At 34.2% G+C, this 23772-nt stretch overlaps 1 protein-coding gene across 2 annotated transcripts in view; it reads right to left on the reverse strand.

Annotated features, from left to right (window-relative positions):
• The window catches only part of LOC136831376 (uncharacterized), a 1849518-nt gene that overhangs the window by 1093125 nt on the left and 732621 nt on the right, over positions 1–23772 (reverse strand). The gene's annotated exons all lie outside the window — the stretch shown is intronic.

The raw sequence follows: 23772 nt of genomic DNA on the forward strand, positions 1-23772 counted from the left end.
AAGTTGCGGAGGATGGAAAAACATGTTAACATTGAGGTTTAAAGACGAGGCAGGAATAATATGTTCAGCTTGGTTTACCTCTGAAATAAATATGAGTTGATGCTGAAGTTTTTGCTTTCACTTGTCTTTGTGATAAAAGCGAAAATGTCATCATATACATATTGGTATACACACACTATCAGTTGAATATGTATATGTATATATATATATATATATATATATATATATATATATATATATATATATATACATATGTATACATGTATATGCATACAATCTGTTGAGCATTTATAGGTGTGTGTTTGTGTGTATAATGTATGTATATATATGTATATATATATATATATATATATATATATATAAATATATATATATATATATATATATATATATATATATATATATATATATATATATATATACAATCAGTTGAACAGTTTCCCTTTATAGTATGGAAAGGTTCAAGGAACAATAGTCATTGCTACATTTACCCTTCAACTAACTTTTAAAGATGAAACACTGTTCACCATAGATAATACCACATTATTATTATTACCAACACAAAAATACCACATATATAAATTACATGCAGCTGTTTCTTGAAATGACTCTCAAACAAGGCAAAAACGTCATCATGTCTGAAAAAACTAGTTTCACAAGCGACACTAGAAACGCTCTCGAAACCAAATTCCCTGGAACACTCTTTAGTATAAAAAGCAACTTCTGAATAGACTTCCTCGATGATGATACGCAAAAAATTGAATGAAAGATCATTTTCAATACGTCTCGGGAATGTGCTTTACATCAAATATAACATTGTTGAAATATTGCTGTTAAAATAAATTCTCAAGACTGAGGATTAGTTGATAGTAAATCTTGTGAATAAAGCTACGCTAAAATTCAATTCTTGAGACTGAAGATTAGTTAACTGGAAGTTATCGTAAATAAGCCACGTTAAAAGTAAATTTTTGGCCATAACGATTCATTAAAAGTATATGGCTAAGTATACTGCCTCCTTAAACATGAATCCCAAAAATAAATAAAAATAAAATAATTGCAGAAAATAAATATTTATTAAAATAAATGTTATAAAAAACGTTCCAAGAAGAACAAAGCATCGTTCAGGATAAGTAACTGAGAATAACAGTATAACGTATTCTAGTTAAAATCACTGATGAAACATGATGCTTTGGGAATAATGATTACTGTAACTCATTAAATATTCAAGAATGATTTTTAAAAATGAAGCTTCGTTGAATGTAAAATGCTTGCAGGTAACGCTGTAGTAAGAAACATTCAATAAAATATCAGTGCATGAGAGTAAAACTCCACTGAAAGGTAAATGCTTGAACATAATGAGCTCAAAAGGTATAGGCTACGATTAAGAATAATGATATGGAATAAATCACAGAAAAAAAGCTCGAGGAAGGACCTTATTGAAAATGAACAATTGGCGCTAAAACCTTACTAAAACTGAATAATTGAGAATGGATCCGTGAAGACGTGGATATTGAAGATGAACGACTTCATCACAGCAATTGTTCTTTGGGAATGCTAAATTAGCATATAATACAAAAGCTAATGTTAAACTCAAGCGTATGGACTTGAGGATCCACTTCTAGCGATTACTTTGGCTGCTAGCTATACAGTATATCATTTCTCTGAAACCTCAACAGAGAGAAAACTTTATCAGCTGTTCTACACTGAACAAGGCATCGACGCTAGTGTAAGAAAATGACCTTGATTTACCTTGGCTAGATTATAAGCACTTGCATTTACGACATCATTTTCTAGGCAAGTAGCGTTTCCTTAAGGGTTACCCTCCAGTATGTTTCTTTCGGTTTTTTGGACCTGGGATACACAAGCCTAGTGGGAATGCATACCATACAGGTCTCTGCGTACAAAACCATAAATTTAGGAAATGACATATGGAGTGGATCGTGGGAAAACTATGAGCTACTGTTTTACGTTATTTATGTCTGAAGCTTCATTTAATATTGATGGCGAAAATTCAAAAGAAAAAAAAAACTCAAAGCTTCTTCATTGGTTTCAGGCATAAGTTTGAGACGGGCAAACTACTGAGTGAAACACAACTCCTTCAATTTTTAATATGAATACTGAATGTGCAATGTATTTCATGATTTACACTGCTGTTTATGTATTTATATATATGTATGTTTGTTGATTTATCATGATAGCTTTGCAGGTTAATCCCACGTTAGGCTGACTCCATATAAACGACCGCATTTTGAAAGATAATAATAATGATACCTACAAACTTCCTCTTTAGATTTTGAATCACTAACCTGTGATTTCCCAGGTTTGTATTTTTTATCAATTTTCCAGCTGAGATCACTTAATAATAATAATAATAATAATAATAATAATAATAATAATAATAATAATAATAATAATAATAATAATAATAATAAATCAAGGAAAGCAAAAGATGGTCAACGCATTTGTTCCAAGGGAGGACCTAACAACTAGAATACACCAGTACGTTAAGAAATTTAGAGCGAGGAACGTAGAGGAATTCACATCAGGGCTCTTCTAAGAAACAACGGAATCAGGAAATATACGTCAAGGGTTCATTAAGTCACCTCACGTACCTGGAAAGTCCTGATTGACTAAAAAATGAACGTTTCAAAACATATAAAGCAACACAAGAGTTCGTCCATAACAACCTCCACTATAAAACATTGACATCGTTATTTGAAAAAATGAAGAGGCGTTTGCACTTCAATTTGTAAAGGTCACTGAATAACGAGGTACTGAACATCGGACGCCAAACTTCACTGACACGAATTGATACACAACAACATATACATATACACAGCATTTATATATATATATATATATATATATATATATATATGTGTGTGTGTGTGTGTGTGTGTGTGTGTGTGTGTGAGTGTGTGTGTGCGTACAAATATATATATATATATATATATATATATATATATATATATATATATATATATATATACATATACAATATATACATATATATGTATATATAATATACATACAGTTTATGTATGTATGTATGTATGTATGTATATGTATATGTATATATATATATATATATATATATATATATATATATATATATATATATATATATATATATATAAAATAAACCTATTTACGCACTGGGTCTACACAACAATCCGCTAGGTGATTGCGTGAATGTAATCCATTTTGACAGTGCCATGGGTTTTTCCTTCATTTCCTTTCTGATTCCTGCAAAAGCTGTTCAGTGAATCCCCACACTTTTAGATGAAACATATTATCGCAGATCCTTCATCGACAGGTAAGACCAAATAACCCTACTGTATCTTTTCCAAACCCACTTATCTTTTAGTTAACTACATTCTCTATAATACTGAATTAAGCATTCCCAATTTTCATGCATTCACAGGGAACAAGCAAAAAAGCATACCAAATAAACGTAAGGGACAAATTTATGCCTGCATAAATAGCAATAATCTTTGAATATTATAATAAGGGTAATGGTAAATTTACCACTGATAGGTTACATACTCAAAATAATTCATCGCAGTGAGATAGGAACGCTATATGCCTAGGCATATGGCGATCGTTCCAGTTTTATTTACCAAGTTTAGCACAACTTTTTTTTCTTTTTTCTATATGAATAATTGTAACATAATCACTTCTCGTCTCTTGCAAGAATGTCATTTGTTATTCTTGGGGTGTTAAACATTTTTGCATCAAAATAAGGTCTTTCTGGGTACTGATACAAAACCGAAGGGTCATGGACCTCATGGTCTTATCTAGCCCAGGCCCGCAGGACAAATACAAATTTTGTACACTAAACTAAAAGGGAAATCAAAATATATGAAATCTTTTCTCATCTTTAATTGGCAAGGAAATCATCCAACCTCTAGACGAGGTCTAAACTTGTAAAAATAAAAGGCATATCCCAAAAGTGAAATTATGTTTGTAAGTATTGCCGTTTAATTTACAAAATATTTCAAAGTATTTGGTATATACCAAAAGGATATCTGCTTCGCCAATCACAAAATCCTAAATAAAATATTATAGCTAAATGAATATGCTGATTTATAAATCATTACTTATTCATAAACCTCCAAATAATTATCCTCCATAGGATCAGAATCATTAACATAAATTCTCCGGTCCCTTACAATGTCTGCTTTAGAGTAACTGCCCTATCTACACGTTTGTATCTCCACAATGGAGAAAAAAAATCCAAAAGCTGGGGCCAATACATCGTTTTTCGCATATACGAGCATGTTTCATGTCAAAAGAGTTCGGGATAAATATTACTATCCACATGTATCGACTCGAAATTTCCTTGTCTTCCCAACTTCCGTATGATAGTAAAGTGGGTCGTAAATTTATTACGCTGTGAACATACAAGAGAGAGATCAACTAGATTTCGGAAGCTTAAAACTGCACATGAAAGCACAGCTTCTTTTTAAGACTCCACAAATGGTTAACTGTAAGCACAGCAACTGAATATTTTAGGAGCGGATAAAAAAATCTATGTGGGCTCCCGAAACAGAGAAAAACTAAAGGCAAATAGTCGTTCTACTGTTGGGTCTTTAATGTGCCAAGAATTAGCAAGCTTCAGAAAGTCAACTCTCAATCTTATTATACGTAGAATAACTTATTTTAGCTAAGGTTTTTAAGCTTTTAATGATAATACTGTTTGTTTTCCAGTTAATCTGTTCTACTATTTTTCCTTATCTCCTCAATGTGTAGTTGTTAGAAGACAGTATAATTTATCATACCGTCACGAACATAACTTTCTAGAACACCTGTAAAATATTAATCTTAAAACTTCTTATCGTACGTTCTGTCTCGAAGGGGTTCCTTGAAGCTTGAACATTTCAAGCCTGGTGTTTTAGTAAAGGATTTTTGAGGTTACACCAATATTTATCTTTCAAATACTTTTATTTCAGTGCATTCCACTCAAAACATTTATCCGCTTCAACTACACACTTTCAGACATACAAGCTTCATGTATAAACTAATATTGGTGTGCTAATACACATGAGCGCAAGCAACCCCTCCCCACACATACACACACAAACACACGCACATATATACATATATAATATATATATATATATATATATATATATATATATATATATATATATATATATATGTATATATATATATAAAATACTTTGCAGTGTACAGAAATAATTTAATAATTCGTGAAACACGATATGTACGTAGAAATAATAGAAAAATCATTCGTAATGAATGCATACAACCACACGCATATATATATATATATATATATATATATATATATATATATATATATATACATATATGCGTGTGGTTGGTTGTATGTATACATTACGGATGATTTTTCTGTTAGTTACTGCGTACATGTGTTTTACGAATTAATAAAATATTCCTGTAAACCGATAAGTGTTTAATAAAAATAAATTACAATGAACACACTTAAATAAATACACCCTGCAATAAAAACGCAAATTATGTAAAAAGAAGATGTTTTCAAAACAGCCAGCAATTCCTTTCTTCAGCAAGATTAACATTCACTGATACAGAAAACTATAAAGGCTAATGACATATATACTCGTAATTAACGCTCTCTCTCTTCGACAATTGTTATTTTTCAAAAATCAACTTCCATCTCTATCTGTTTCTTCGAAATGTAAAGCATTACTCTTTTTCATGTAAGGGAAGAACATTTGAATAGGGAGCTCCAAGCAATAAAATTCAAAACTTGATTATACACATCTCAATATCTGTGAATGACGATTATATATATATATATATATATATATATATATATATATATATATATATATATATATATATATATATATACATATACAGTATACTGTATGTGTATGTATATGTGTGTATGTGCAATTGCATCATAACAAAAATATCATACACTCTTCGTTTAACGTATTATGTATAACGACATCAACGTATGTTCCGCAATAAGTATTTGATTTATGAATATGCATATGGTGGATACATTTTTTACCAACATCATCCAGCAACGAAGGCAACTTTGTTAGAAAATTAGCAAAACTTCAGTACATCAACCGAATCCGTTATCAATTTCAACAAGAATGTAACTAAGAGCAAGACCTTTTTCTTTAGACTTAAAAGCCACAAAAATAATTTGTGTTTTGAGAGAAAATGAAATATACAAGACCAGATTTAAGGAAAACGTCTAAACTTCTCAAAGACAGCGTTCTTTGAGATGCTCTCACACAATGACATCCATTAATCTAACAGGCAATGCATCGTTCGCCCACATAAAGAAACACCTGCACTAAAAATGTATAGCAAAAATCACCATTTTTTACAGAGAAGTATCGGTGGAATCTTCATTCTCATAATACGATTTATTTACATATCATAAATAAAAAATTAATTTCATATGCTTATGATAGTTTAATTTTGATTCTTAGAATTTGAGTATAGGCTCAACAAATCTGCGGTACCGTATATGGCGCTCAACAGCAATTGAATATAGACTAGATAATAAGCAAAACTCTCATCTAATAGCTATAGCTATGAACAACGCTTAATACAGCTGAAGAAAATCTGACTTATAAAATGTGTCGTGCATATAATTAATAATAATAATAATAATAATAATAATAATAATAATAATAATAATAATAATAATAATGCGTTAGGAAATAACTGAAATAAACTTTTCGCGGTCTTTATGCTTTTAAAAAACATTAACAGCAATAATGGCACTCTATCTTGTAAGCGAATGACTCATTTAACACAACAAACTGGCGTCAGGGCGAGTATGGTCATCGACGCCATTTCTCTTTCAAGCACTGTAATAAACAACCAAGCAATAAACATATTCAAAAGAATCTCTCTCTCTCTCTCTCTCTCTCTCTCTCTCTCTCTATATATATATATATATATATATATATATATATATATATATATATATATATATATATATATATATATATATATATATATATATATATATATATATATATATATACTATATATATACATATATATATATATATATATATATATATATATATATATATATATATATATATATACATACACACACACACACAAACTCACACACACGCATCAATGTCAGTGGAGGAAAATACTTAAACTTTAAAACGTCTTTTCAGAGTGATACTGTGCAGCTTACCTCAGCTAATATTCAAATGAAGACCACGGGCTAACATTCCTTTCTCACACACGAACATTATTAAATCTAGTCGTGTTAAGAAGTTTCGTGGTACATCTTTTTACCAAAAGTTGAGGTTAATCCCAGAAACCAGCAAACAAAGCACTAGATTGGGGCGCCTGAACAAAGCTGTATATCTACACTGCAAAAAGGCTGGATAGGGGTCGCAAGCTTTTTACTGAAAAAGTGAGGATACCTTGAAATTATTCTGAAAACACTGAGACTGAAAAAACAGCAAAAGAGAAAATGAGAGGCACAGAGAGAGAGAGAGAGAGACGAAGAAATGAACCACAATGCTTTCACAGAATAATCGAGAGCCTAACTGGAATCTAGGTAATATGTCATATTAGGGTGGAAATGATGAAAGAATTAAGAGAGAGTATGGGTCAGATATACTATGAACTTAAAGAATATTTCCGGTTTGAATAATCTCTAAGGTAAAATTGAAAGTCATTAATAAAGCTAATATGATGCATTGCCATTCGCTCCAGGCTCCTGTGGCCATAAAAATCTCAGAACGCTATTTTGGAAGAGGTTGTTAGCCTAAAGCCCTCTACGATAACAATCTTGTAAAATAACATCAAAACCTCGTTAAAGATATTACAGGTTTTTCAGGATATGCCAGCAAAAAATTTGAACAATATTAAAATAAACAAGGACCCAAAAGATGCTAAGCAATAAAACAAATTTCATACAAGATAATATCAGAGACAGCACGAATATCAGTCATTTTCCTTATTATACTTAATAAAAGATTTTGTAAGCGTGTATATGTATAAGTATATATATAAATCTATTATATATATAAGATATATATACACACATAGGCACAGCAACCGATTACCTCTGAATAATGATAGTAACGCCACACACATAAAAAAACATACAATTATACACTTAGGTAGTTAAATGCACAAGAATCACAGGTACATTAAAAGGTATTTAATTACTTGTGAGTGTACTTTTGACGATCTTTTTTTTAATGTTACATAAACACATATTTATGTATATGTATATATATATATATATATATATATATATATGTGTGTGTGTGTGTGTATGTATGTATGTATGTATTTTACATAAACACATACAGATGTATGTGTGTGTGTGTTCATAGCATGAAAAAAAGAATAATCCGATACGATGTCGGTAAATTCACTGTTAGTAACGATATAGTTCCATGACAAAGAAATTATATTTTATTGTGATTTCTCTTAAGCCAAAGAACTCGAGATGGTTCTCTTGACTACTAAGGTATCCTTAGCATAAAAACCAGAGACTGCCAAAAGTATAAGTTTATGATTCCTGAGAACACTGATGGCCACTGCCAACCATGTCCGCTGTTTGTTTGTTTTTTCTTCCTTCGTTCTAGCATGCAATGGTCAGTAAAGATTAAAGAGCTATTTTGGGCAAACAAGAATAAAAAAGGGCACATCATAAACCAAGCGAACAAGTCAACGCAAGATGAAAGAGCAATGCATCACAGATAGGTCGAAGACAACCCTGAGACTAAACAAACAAAAGTCTACACAGACAGAGAGAATTAGAAGGGATTCCCGTTGCAACGTCGGCCGCCATTTTTGTGATCCAAGAACAACGCCCGAACTAAAGTGCGTCGTAAAGGAAGGTGCCTCATGCTAACGCCAGCAGAAGCGCGAGACAATGCCACTGGCTGATGAAGCTTACTTAAATAACATAATAATTGGCCGGACAATAATGGTTATTCCAGGCGTGTATTTGTTAATGCAGCTGAAATTTATACTTCCAATGAATGAATCAAGCCTTCGGTCTTCCTTTCATAAGCTATGGTTAGTTGGCCACGAACCAAACAAACATCAAACCACCATAAATAAATCTGCATCAACAAAGTTAGTAAACAATGTGACTAAAAATTAATACTTATAAACCTCAAACAATAGCAATGGCATTTAACAGGAAATTTTCTGTTAAGTTTTTTGGCATACAAATAGCTGTCCTAGTGAAACAACTACGGTTAAAACATTCTCTGATCCCAAACTGAAGCATTGTATCAACATACATGATGCTGAATACGACAGCAAATATGAAAAAAATATTCAAGGCTGCAGTATATGATGTCTAAAGTTCATAAATGCACAAGACGAACACTCTTCAAACGAAAAATACCAACTCTGTGTGAGAGAGAGAGAGAGAGAGAGAGAGAGAGAGAGAATCTACCTGAATCTGAATATATGGAAATACGATAATGCATTGGAACCACGATCTGGAGAATACACCACTCCCGTGTCACAATGCCTCCAAAATTCTTTTGGGTCATAAGATTTTGGTACTAAAGAAAAAAAAAGAGCTCTAAATCTCTTGTGAATAAAGTTAATAAGAACCAAAAGGTATTAGGCATCCTCTCCTTGTTTAAAACAGACACCAAAAATTACAGATTCCCCATTTCATTTCTTTTACTTTATGATAATCGGTTTTACTTTTCATAAAAATTATATATGCCTAGATTTGTAGACTATTTTACTGAAATCAAACACAGTTAAACATGTTAGGCAAATATTTTTTACTTAAAAATGCACACCAAACTACAGAATGTAATTGTACACACGCATCTACACAAACGCTCAACAGATATTATATTCATATCTTCTACACTGAAAGCTCCCCGAAGAGTTGAGGACCATACAGCGTGAACTATCAGTGATAACAATCATCTTTGCATGCATACACATACACATGCAAAGGTACACATTATATATAAATGGTAATCTGGTTATAAATGTTAATCTGGCTCAGACTGCACAAAATGTGAATAATGTCTTTTGTTTTGGTGGCAGTTGTTTGATACAGTTATTTTGTGGCGGAAATTTGATCAGTTTTCATGAACCATATTAGATTTTACAGAACAAGGTCATAGTATTAAGATGATCAGATTTGTCTGTCTCGATTATTAATGTACTTCTTTTTCGAATTGGATTCTGTTGTTTGTATTCCACTGTGTTCCCCTAGCTGAATGCCTCTTTTATTGCAGATTCCCTACTTTGTCTCTAATGGCAAACAAGAAACGAATGGGTGGCCTGCTAATTATTATAAACAGTTCCTTTTTTTCGACGTATTTCTCGGATCTTACGATATGAACCGGTGGGTATATTTGCATCTGGGATTATTATTTGGGCGGCATTTTTAGGAATATATATGTATATGTATATATATAATGCTAATATATATATATATATATATATATATATATATATATATATATATATATATATATATAATGCTTAAAATGACGCCAACAAAATAATCCCAGATGAAAATATACCCACCGGTTAATATCGTAAGATCCGACAAATACGTCGAAAAAAAGGAAATGTTTATAATAATTAGCAAGCCACCCACTCGTTTCTTGTTTGCCATTAGAGACACTGTAGGGAATTTGCAATAAAAGAGGCATTCAGCCAGGGGAACATAATGGAATACGAACAACAAAATCCAATTCGAAAAAGAAGTACATTAATAATTATCGAGACAGACAAACCTGATTATCTTAAATCTATGACCCTTTTCTATAAAATCCATTATGATTCATGAAAATTTATCAAATTTCCTCCACAAAATAACTACATAAAATAACAGCCACCAAAACAAAAGATATTATTCAGTTTGTGCAGTCTGAGCCAGAGTAACATTTATAACCATATTATCATTTATAACCGAGAATTCAGTTAAATAGCGAAGTAGGGCAACAATGAAGAGGTTTTGTTAACAGAGTGTTTTATCAGAATTTGGAGACTGTCTAATGCGCCATATGGTCAACAGCATAACGTTCCTAAAATCTCTTAACGGCTGATTTCAAGGTTAGACCAAGTAGAGGGAAACGAAATCTAGTCTTCAGGAATGGATAAAATCAAACTACTATATTCCGAACTCTCAACAATTTAACGTTAATTGTAATTGAAGCTGGCATTGCGGAATAAACCGAACATCGGCAACTTGGCTAGCAAACACAAAATAAAAATGCCTAATTGTAAAAAGAAAACAAAACATAAAGGGATGAGCAGCAAGTTCCTATTAAAAGAAAACTTCGTAAAACGCCAAATTGGATATCATTACCGTTCTTATAAAGAGAACGCCACAATTATTAACGACTTTCATCTGGTATTGAGAAATAAGTTCTATCTCTATCATTATCCTCGTAGGTAAATGAGGCCTTGGGGAAAGAATCTGGCTTTTCAATCACAATATGTGACAAAGTACTACGAAAGAGCAGACCAGAGTTAAAAGACCCTATCACATATTTTGTTACATAAGCAAACCATTAAGAACTGAATTTCGGTGGCGCTGATGGACCTAAAATGTCTTTTAATAATTTTCTTTAGATCCTCTTCTTCATATAAACCTAAAATATCCTAATTCCAGGTTCACAACTGCTGCCTTCGGCCTCTACATGGAATCGGTTAATTCAAAACTTACACTTCAAGTACCAATCATGGGGTTAAAAACTGGCCAGAACAGCCGTACTTATCAAGAAAAGAAGTAGGTACGGGCTACTTTCTTGCAAGTTGAGAAGCGAAGGTAAGACAGCAATACGGTCGCATAAAATTTTATATGAAACAATAACACAATTATGAATAATATGAGACTCATAGTAAGATACGAAACGAGGAAATATTTCGACATTCCAGACAGATGCATTATTCTTTCTATTGATCTGTATTACTGATTTCGACCAAAAGTCTAACTTTGTCCACACCTAACATGCTAACCCTCAATCGATAACAAATTCATGCAGGCCTAAAGAAAGATAAGTTGAGAGACGGGCAAGATTTTATGAGTTAATGTAAAACCGTCGTAGTGTTAAAAGATGGATTTCACCCCCATATTTCACACCAATAATTCGCGTTACGTAAAATTCTTATTATGATTTCGGAAGTGCAGTAAGGCTTATTCAGAACAGGCTACAGTACCCTACAACGTCCAGATGGCGTTAAGAGCACGTCAAATTCAATTCTTAGAAACGAATAATGACAAAGTTATACCAATCATGATTTCTAGAATTGTTAAATTGAAACCATCAATTTTTGCAAACTTGTGCAGGTGTTTTAACCAAAATGCAGTCCTCTGCAAAGTACCAAATTGCAGCATTTGCAAGGATACACTCTATATAATTAAGGAATGGCGGAGACGATTGTTAATCTGATTTTCATCAAGGCAACTGAGAAAAATTGACAAAGGCATCAGAAGAATTTGAAATGCAATGGGCTGACTATTACCTGCTTATTTATCTCTAAATAAGCCAACCTCGCTATCTGGAAAATTAATAATCTTTTAAATCTATTCATCTAAAACTAAAAATTACATAAAACTATAAGACTAAGGATCATACGAGTAATTATAGCTAACTTTGTTAAATGAGCAAATTACATTAAGAACAGTTTCCCTATAGAGTTTCTGTATAAAGTAATTAACAGATGTCGTTAATATCGAACATCATATGAAATATATATATATATATATATATATATATATATATATATATATATATATATATATATATATATATATATATATATATATATATAGAATAATCGAGGAGGTCAAACAGATGAAAAATGGAAAAATAAAAATTCTAAGACTCAAATAAAAATAATGCACACTATACCCACATGTAAAGACAGAATACAATCACCTGACATATATATAGCTACTAAAATAACTCCACAACAAAAATAAAACAATTCTTTGCATATTAATTTCAAGTCTGTATAACATAACCTCAACTTTTTTAGCAAACAAAATTTTACAAATGTACTCAACAGGAAACTCTTTACACTTGACCTTATGGATATCATATCAATTCATATTATGGGTGGATGGAAAACACCAACCAGAGAGTTAATTCATCGACAAGGAATTCTCTCCCTACTGATGAACTAAAAAACCAGTCATGCAAAATTATTGGCTCAAAATGAACATTACCCTTTGTGTTTTCGGGAAATCTTATATAAAAGTTTTCAGTACAATACGGCTACTACCACCCCTACTTCTACTAATACTACAAAACACAAAACGCTCTGTAAAATAAAACGCCCATGTGTGAAAGAGAAAACAGTAAAGAAATATAAAATAACGTACACAAATAAAGGCAGCGAAATCCTCGACCTGATGTACACAAACACACACACACACACACACACACACACACACACACACACACACACACACACACACATATATATATATATATATATATATATGTATATATATATATATATATATATATATATATAAATTATATATATGTGTGTGTATGTGTTTGAGTGTGTGTGTGTGCACGTGCGCGCGCGTGTAAGTGAACCTGCATATAAGTCCTAGGTTGAAGACATCGTTCCTTTTTTTTCCTAAGCCTTCTACTTGTTTGAACAAAGCTATTAAAGGTGTCTTTACAATTTCAAGAATGAAACAATAACATATGGCAACTTGAGCACGTTCCCTTCAAACGCACGGTGCCTCTCTTGACACAAGCACCGTGTACTGTCCCAGTACCTGATAGGCAGTCGACTCAAGTTTGTTAAAGAAAGGGGAGACAAGGGCATAACACTAATAACAAGAAGGATAGCCCATCCTACAACTACTCTACGTCGGAAAGACACTCACAAACGCAACACACAGATACACACACACACACACACACACACACACACACACACACACACACACACACACATACATATATATATATATATATATATATATATATATATATATATATATATATATATATATGTGTTTGTGTAAACACAAAAACAAAAACTGTTCAACCTAAAAGGGTCGGGGTGGGGGGTGGGGGTAATCTACAGAAAAAAACAGACGATAACCAGGTTATATCTCGATTATAGAATCATGATTGAACAATCGGATCAAAACATTTTACAACCAACATCTACACAAAACCTCATTCGCAACACGTCAGACACCCCCTTACCTCACACAATACACCACTCACCTCTATCCTTCACGAACTACCATCTTTATATATGTGTATATACACAAATATATACATAATTATATATATAGTATCTGTATTGTATGTATGTATGTGCATATATATGTACATATATATGCACATACATACACACACACACACACATATATATATATATATATATATATATATATATATATATATATATATATATTTATTTATTTATATACATATATATGTACACATATATGTATACATGTATGTGTATATATGTATACATATATATATATATATATATATATATATATATATATATATATATATATACATATAATTTGTTGTTCATACACATGTGCTCGAATTAGTACTAAAACCCTCTTTACAATACATGCCTTTTCCAAACACACTCACTATACACACAAACACACAGACACAGACACAGACACACACACACACATATATATATATATATATATATATATATATATATATATATATATATATATATATATATATATATATATATATATATATATATATATATATAACACCCTCTTCAATTACACGAACCTACCTACAGTACACACACACACACACACACACACACATGCAGGTGCCCCACCATAACAATGCATACAATGATAAAATGACGTTCATACAATATACATATGACACTATAAGCTAAACAGCAACCTGTGTGCTTTAAGGGGTTGTTTTTATACCAAAATCCAATTAAAACGATAAAATTATAATAAACCTACCCTTTCGCGTGAAGTCCAGTTGGGTGAACAAAGAAACTGGATGTGTGACAGCCATTTTGGTATCACACAAACCGTAACCTCGGCAGATTTACTTGCGTAACGGCCAGCCACTGAGGAGCTTCACGTCTTTAACAATGACATATCTACGACAGTTATATTTGTCTAGTGATCAAGTCACTTTCGACCTATCCGCAAAAATAGCAAGAGGCCAGCTGCTTGCCCGCCACTGATACTTGTGGTAGTGAAGTAACCCTGCCCAGACATATGCTGAGAATTCTCAAGAGACCTATACTGTACACCTTGACAAACCTGACAAACATTTAAAGCAACCAATATATGCCCACACATAAATACATTTGCGCAAAAAAGTAAAAAGAAAATGTTGGAGAACAAATATTGATCCTACCTAAACAATTCTCTCAGGACAAACGTCGTAAGCCGATATATACCGAGAAAATCCTTGCACGGGGCATTTCGGTGAACACAGCACACACTAACTATCAATACCTGAACGTTATCACTTCTACATAGATTCGAAAAATAACTGTCGCACGCAGATTGAGAAACGACAAGGAAGGTGAGCTCCTACGCCCGCGCGCAAGTCCGAAGGAGAGAGAGAGAGAGAGAGAGAGAGAGAGAGAGAGAGAGAGAGAGAGAGAGAGAGAGAGAGAGAAAGAGAGAGAGAGAGTTCCTGAATTACATTTGCATTACATAAAACCACTGTTCACAAGTCAGCCAGTAAACAATGTGCATTGGAAAAAGATGGTGAGTCATCCAACCTTATTTTCACAGATATAGAAGATAAAGAATGAATTGCTATCCTTACGAAAGCCTAATCGTGCAAGAAATAAAAGGTAGTTAAAGTTGCGAGAAATGGAACGTCTCGTTGTTATGTATACTGTAGAGGCTTCGTGTATGAAATCAAAACCAAGCATAAAATCAAAGTAGGGCATTAATTAAAGTATCCATACAAGAGACTTAGGTCAATAAGAACATGAATTTCCACCTTTCATGAGTGGATATTCATGCTTTTTGAGAGTTTCGTTCTGAATGCCAAATAAGATTACATAAAATCGTACAAGTTATCATTAATCGTCTACAAAGGTGTATAATGAATCAAGTTTTTAATCCCCAATATACTGACCCTGAAACTCTTCAAATATTTCATGTGTCTAGTTTATATGCATATGCATATATAACACAAACGCGTACACACACACACACACACACACACACACACACACACACACACATATATATGACCCGAAATTAGGGAAGTTAACTACCGTCTCAGCAGACTCTTATAGGGGTCAATGGTGTGAGAGGCTGGTCCCGGGCTAGACGATGAAAATTTTAAACGTGATTTATTTAGTATTTTCCATGGAAACCGCTGTTACGCACAAGAAATACATATGCATTACGCACTGCGCTTTATGTAGATTCTTTTTCGGCAGACTTCCTCTAATTGTGGTGAAGATTTCCTAATCTAGAAACCTGGCTCTTGACAAACAAACGTTTGAGGGTAGCAGTTAAGAACAACACCATAATGTTTCCATGTCATTGCTGACAATATTTTCAGCGCAACAGTAACTGCAACTGAATCGTTCAAACGTGCTTTTTTTCGTGCAAAGCAGCCAGCAACCAAAATCTCTGGAAATTGACTGAATTGTGTCTAAGGATTGTTTTATTCTCATGTACGTGTGACGTATTTACGGGGATTTATAATGAAGCAGTTTTTAAATGATTCTGGGGATTAACAGCGAAGCCGTTTAAAAATGATGATATATCTTACTTGGTCAATAAAATTCGATGAGTTTTTTAATATCTACTCTACTTTTAGACCAGTCATCCCATAAAATTGATATTTCCGTAGATTTAGCAAATACCCTGCAGCAATTTAAAGACATGTAACCTACTCATTTCTGGAATAAGATCCCATCTAGATGTGTTTTTTAACACGCATATGCTGCAAAGACATTTTATGATCACTTCCCAACAGTTTATGAAATTGTGAACCGTCATTACAAAGACATTTATTTGATATTTTTTCAAATGCAATAGTCGTCTGCATTTCCATTCTCTTTGTTGTTTCTCGCATCGTATTAGTATTATTCTAGATGAGTAAACACTGACCATGGGCAAGCCTAGAAGGCCATTCACTTGCAAAACAAACTTCAACAGAAACGTGGTCATATGTGGATACAGGAAGACAAAAAGAAAAAAATAACTAAAATATTTAGATAATCAACAAACACAGATCAGGAACAGTAAGACAATGATGCATGGCAGCTTATGATGTCAGTTTCACAATTTTGGCACTGGACGGGGTTACAACAGGGCACATCAACAAAGGGTAATGTTGAAATTGTTGCAAAGCTATGAGCAGGTGACAGCTGCTGCTGTACAGTACTGAAGATACTAAAGAAAGCTCCCTGTTGTAACAACTTATGGAAGATGGCTAAACGATAATCTTTCGAGTTATCTGGACAGCCAGACAGGAGGCTAACTTTCCACCAGTCACAACGTAAGATCTAGAACGTGTGGCATTAATATGATCATCTCTGTACCCTTAATGTTTAAGACGTTGTTTTCTGCTAATACTAGATTATGCATTCTGCTGGAGTCCGTCTCACACCCCACTTTCAACGCCACCTACCGACACGTTCCTGGTCTTGGTGAAGGGGGCGACCAAACGACAAAAACAGACGCAGCATTTGTATAATGCTTGTTATTTAAATAATATAAGCATGGAATACGTATGCAGACTCCGACACGTAAAATATTTTCTTCTATGGAAGCCTGTTTAACATGTAGATTGCCTATTCGGTTCCTGATCTGGGTACGTAATCTGAATAATAATAATAATAATAATAATAATAATAATAATAATAATAATAATAATAATAATAATAATAATAATAATAATAATAATAATAATAATAATAACAACACCTAAGAAAGAAAAAATGACAAAAATATATACTAGAACTAGAGCAATAAGACCATAATAGACGCCAAATTAACCAAAAAGATCAAAGAAGGGCCTAGAATAACGAAGATAATCATGCCTGTGAATCTATACAATATAATAACCGCTATTTGGCTAATATGCAATACAAATGATACAGTGTCACTTACATACAATATAAATATACACTATATTACCTGTTGATAAAATAGCTACTGAGAATAAAATATGGACGATGATTAAAAAGAATGGTGAAATAAGAAGTCTAACTACGACTATGCCATCATTTCTACATGAAATATAATTTGCACATCCATATAATTTTCTGTATATAGTAACGATAGTCTGTGGGTAATAAGCTTAGCGTTTAGACTTGACGTCTTCCAGTCAGGAAAGAGTCTCCCTCTCACTACTTGCCCATATACAAATTATGCAGAATGGAGGCACCTTGAGTTGAATTTAGGAGTTGTAAGGTAATGTTCCTATGGCTGGGACTTGCCGTCTTGATCATCTCTTATACTACATTTTTGACGGTTTAGGTGCACAATGTGCGATAATAAGACTCATACGATACTGCAATCTCCTTACTCACACGCATACACACATAAATACATACAAACAAAATATACGAACACACCCACACACCTCCACACTTCGATCTGTGAATACGTACATATACTCTACACTAATTTACCACGATAATAAGTATCACGATTCATCAAGACAATCCTACCAACATGTGCCCACAAGTGAAGACTCACTGTTTATTCACCATACATCAAAACGCTTTCTACTTACATATTCAACAAGAAAACAAAAAGAAACAAGAAAAGAAAGAAAAGGTGTTGGAAGGTGTCTGACGTCTACAACGGATATTGATTGAGAGGACTTCGAAGGGGCCTGAAGGGAGCCCACATCCCCATAGCAGGGGTCAAAGCGTGCGCAGTTGTGTTTTAAGGTGTTAGTTCAGTCCAGATATGAGTCACAATGGACAGCCTACCCATCCTGACATACCCTCCCACCCCATCTAAAAATCAGCTCCAGTGACCTAACAGTTGTAACGACAAATAATCCATAAACAATCAGTCAACTGTGGCTGAAATGAATTTAGAATAAAACATTAATACAACAACTACCAGTGACATAACTTAGTTTTAATTCCAACGGACAATTCTTAAAGATGATGATGATAATAACAATAGTAACAAGGAAAAGCCAGGTAAAATTACGTTAGGTTAGATGTTCCTTTCCTGACTTTTGTGATTAGCACCCAGGGTACGCAACAGCTCCTAAACACGTTTTATATCAGTCTGCGCAGCATTATAATGAGCACATATAAAGCAGTAGAACAGAGAGAGAGAGAGAGAGAGAGAGAGAGAGAGAGAGAGAGAGAGAGAGAGAGAATAAGTCTAAGCAGATGTACTTTCAAGTTGATAGCATAAAAATTGGTATTACTTCACTCATTGTTTCATCGATGCCACCCAAAAACGGCACTATTTGAAGAATGTTAAATAATATTCAGTTGTTTTTCCATCACATATTCTGACAAGTCATATATAATTCATCAGTCGCTGTACATACGCGCGCGCGCACACACACACAAAGAATAATGTATCATCTCCAACTCAGACTCTAAGAGAATCCGAAAAAAATCTAATTACAATAAGCGCATACGCAACAGGAACATGCTAAAAAAAAAAAGCAAGCTTCCACATAGTAGGTTTCACATTCAAAAGGAAAAAACGGAGCTGTGAGAGGATCCCGAACGAATTACAAAATATTAGTATTTCTTGGAAAATAAATTTGCCCACGCATAGCAGCTGCCATTTTTAGGAATATACATACAAACAAACACACTCCCAGAATATAAGGAAACGCTGATCATTTCATTTAGGCGTCAACAATTATACTAAACTAGTCCATGGCAAGCACTAGTCTTATTTCTTAATAAATGTACCTAAACAGAGCTGCATATGCCACCAAAAGGGTCCTCCTTCGATAAATGAGAACAGGTGATCTGTGATTTTCAGGGCTGCTGAGTGAACAGACAATCGAGTTTCACATAAAGAAATCATCATCACACGGCCTCTCAATTATCTACAGTACAGCAGCTGCTCGTCTGTCCAGTTTCAAAACCAGCTGCTCTCGTGACCGATACTCACGAAATTGGGTCCCGTTACGCGGCTGGTCCAGAGAGAGAGAGAGAGAGAAAATAATTATCTGGCGTTACAACCATCAGGGTTTTACTAAACGACAGACAAAGAAACTGGAAAGCAATTACCTAGAGTCACAGCTTTATAGACAACTGAGAGAGAGAGAGAGAGAGAGAGAGAGAGAGAGAGAGAGAGAGAGAGAGAAGAGAGAGAGAGAGAGAATAATTATCTGGCGTTACAGCTGTCAAGGTTTCACTGACAGACAGACAGACCGAGAAACTGAAAAGCAATTATCTGGAGTCACAGCTTTAAAGATCACAGAGAGAGAGAGAGAGAGAGAGAGAGAGAGAGAGAGAGAGAGAGAGAGAGAGATATGATATCCCTTAAGAAGGTTGGGTGAAGTACACTTTGACGACGCAATGGACACAAGTCTAGGTTTTTCTCTTCTTCTTCCCAACCTAGCTGCGACTCACAAAAGTCGTAAACAAGAAAGCACCTAGTTCACTGCTTAGGTTACCAGAGGTATAGTGCATTTTAGGGAACGAACCCTTCTGCACTTATTTGATGTCACAGCTTTCGGGATCACTGCGAGAACGTGAGTGAGAGACAGAAATTTAGTTTCCCACAGCCAGGGTTACACAGAGAGAGAGAGAGAGAGAGAGAGAGAGAGAGAGAGAGAGAGAGAGAGAGAGGGGCAATTTAACGTCACATAGCTAAGGTCACTGACAGACGGAGACAAAAGTAGGGATAATCTAACGTTACTGTTTATACGGCTAGAATCGCAGAGAGAGAGAGAGAGAGAGAGAGAGAGAGAGAGAGAGAGAGAGAGAGAGAGAGAGAGAGAGAGAGGATGGCAACATTAGAGCTTGAAAAAATATTCTTTTCGGGAGAAGTCAACAGCCGAGTATCGTTAAAGGAGCGTCCACACTACAGTGAAACATGTTGTAGACAAACATCGGCATGTTATCGCGTTCGTATAACGAGAAGAGTGAAAACAGTCAATGACCGTAGCTGGAGAACGAATTTTTGGTCGATGCTGGATAATCGTATGAAGCCCTATTTAGGACTACCAATAAGCCGTTATCTTGTATTCAGTCTGTGATGTGTGTGCAATGAACTACCGACCATAAGGATGTGTCTACACCGCAGTAAGACATGTCATAAATACACATCGGTAAATTACCGCTCGAACATCATAAACAGGTTAAATACAAGTCGACGAATTATTGGTTGTTCTAACTAATGCTTCACACGATTATCCAGCATTTGCCAAATATTTGTTCTCCACTTAAGATCGCTGACCTGTTTTCAACATGTTTGTGATATGGATGCGATAAACTTCCGACGTGTTTATGACATGTTGTACTGTAGTGTGACGCACCCTCACAGAAACCTTTGAAAACTGTAAGTTATCTGGCGTCACAACCATCAGGGTCGCAGACTCCAAACATGTTACTTAGAATTGCTTTTATATTCTCCTAAAACCAGTTTAATACCAAAGCTCCTTTGCATAATTACTCTTAAACAAACCATGGAGCCGGATCCACCTCAAAATCTAATCAGCTCCTCTTCGTGTAGATCTTTCCTAACTCAGAATTTCCAGTAACCTCTTCAATGACTTTTTGAGAGGTTAAAAGCCTCCAGCCAATTTGGCTGAGAAGAATGAACGTCCTTACACGAAAAGGGGAAACTTGTAGAGTAAGGGTTACGGCCACAAAGCCTGGCATACACCGGTCTAGTCTGTAAGCCCACAGCATCTGGAAAACTGCTTTTTGGATTAGAAAAGGAGGCGGATGACACGTCATGAAAATAAAGGGACACCGAGGTTTCAGTATAAGGAAAATTATAAAATTAGTTGAGTAACTAACTTTTTTCCGTACTGTTGCAAACATTCTGATGTCAAATAGGCCCATAACACTCACTGCCTTGAGCAAAGTTTGGAAGCAAGATACTCAAGGTGCCAGAAAAAGAGAGCCTGTGCGACACCACCTTCAGGGATCAAGGGAGCGAAGGCACCACAGAAGCACTTAAATTGGTGGCGTATCAAGAGTCCTAATAACCGATTGACAGGAGATTACAAAAACGATTAAGATGAACAGCGCAGAATACATTTGAGGTTTCCTCTAATCAGAACTTGAGAGGATGAATAAGATAACCAGTGACCCTTCCAGGAGAAATAGCTTAATGAAAAACGAACACCAAGGTTCATGGAAAAGCTCAAAATGAGCATTTTAAAAACAAAGAAATTGAGTGTAAACAGATATAAAAAAAAAAAATAAAAAGTTCATTCAACACCTGCAGCCTGGCGAGTCATTATAAATTACGAAAAAAAAGTTAACTGTTGGCCATTCCCAGAACAAACATCCATAAATCAATTGACTGATATTTATCTCGCTAGAGAAAAAATGCTGAAAACCGGTGGTTTTCCGCCCTTCTCAGTATCTGTTGATCCCAATTCAGAGGAAAATGGATTCCTAGTAAACAACTATCACGGTACCTGCCGAACAAACATCCCCTTGAAAAAAAAATGCACCTGCAGAATACACTTGACAGTCAAGACAAAAAAATGTACAAATTGCCAAATATGAAATGCCTTATTTGAAACACCTGTCAGCTACGTTTGACCTCCAGGTAATTTGCGATACCTGACGCTATCAAAAGGCTAATTTAAAACGGGATCTGTAATGGTACTGTCATGACATTTCGTCCCTCCTACTTCCTCCAGGGTAAGAGGCTTTTCCGCGAAGACATCTTTTAAAAGATGAATCTGCTTTAATTACTATGTCACTCTCCTAACACTGTCCAATGACAAGCGTTGCAAAAACGCATATGGAGAACTGTTTTATATGCCGCTGCTTGTTCCAATATATTTCATTAATCCTTACATTAATCTATTACCGTACCTAATTTGAAAATATACTTACAAATACATCCATCCACTCACTACATATATTTTATACATATATATATACATATATATAAACTGTATATATATATATATATATATATATATATATATATATATAATAAATACATCCATCCACTCACAATATACATACAAACATACATACATACATACACACACATACTCAAAGAAGTAGGATGCGGAAAATACATATGGGCTACCATTCCTGAAAAAATACTATGTCGTCCGGGAAAAAAAAAGGGTAATTGAACCAATTTCCGAAGTTTAAAATCCCACCTTACATATCCAGGAAAAGGCAAGCACATAAAAAAAAAACTTTTTCCAAGCTCAGCTAATAAGTCACTGAAAAGTGTCCATAATTATGCCCGCGCGGTATAAATGCACGAGCAATAAGGAATTCCAAGAAGGGAACGGAAGTCCTGCAACTTCTCGTAATTCCACATCTGGAATCACAGGAAAATGATGGTGATAATGATGATTGCGAGAGAGAAAAAGAGAGAGTAAAAAATTGAGAGGAAAGAGAGAGGGAGGATAAGAAGTGCTTCGATACACAAACTTAGATTTAAGAACCACCAAGAAATGTAACGATAATGATAGTGCGGAAGAGAATTACGACGGACTTACAACAACAACAACAACAAAAAAACACACATACTTTAAGTCACTGTATGTAACAACGTATTACTAACAGCAGGGAGAGAGAGAGAGAGAGAGAGAGAGAGAGAGAGAGAGAGAGAGAGAGAGAGAGAGAGAGAGAGAGAGAGAGAGAGAG

The sequence above is a fragment of the Macrobrachium rosenbergii genome, chromosome 48, assembly GCF_040412425.1.
Source record: "Macrobrachium rosenbergii isolate ZJJX-2024 chromosome 48, ASM4041242v1, whole genome shotgun sequence".
NCBI lineage: Eukaryota > Metazoa > Arthropoda > Malacostraca > Decapoda > Palaemonidae > Macrobrachium > Macrobrachium rosenbergii.